Here is a 202-nt window from a genome sequence, read left to right as displayed (position 1 = left end):
TAAACCTAAACCCTTAACCTTTGACTTTTGGAAGGGTTTCTGGTCTCAATCCTATGACTTCATTTCCTCTTTCCCAACATGGCCTTTTTTTCTTCTTATTCTCTCTGGCTATAAAGTCCAGTGCTTTAACCCACACCCAGAACTTTCCCTCCCTTAACAGAACAGAAGGTGGTTGGTCTTACAACAAAACATGGCCGGGAAT

The sequence above is a fragment of the Morone saxatilis genome, unplaced genomic scaffold (genome assembly GCF_004916995.1).
Source record: "Morone saxatilis isolate NCDOM2014 unplaced genomic scaffold, NCSU_SB_2.0 Contig1, whole genome shotgun sequence".
Lineage (NCBI taxonomy): Eukaryota > Metazoa > Chordata > Actinopteri > Moronidae > Morone > Morone saxatilis.
This window is presented reverse-complemented; position numbering follows the sequence as displayed.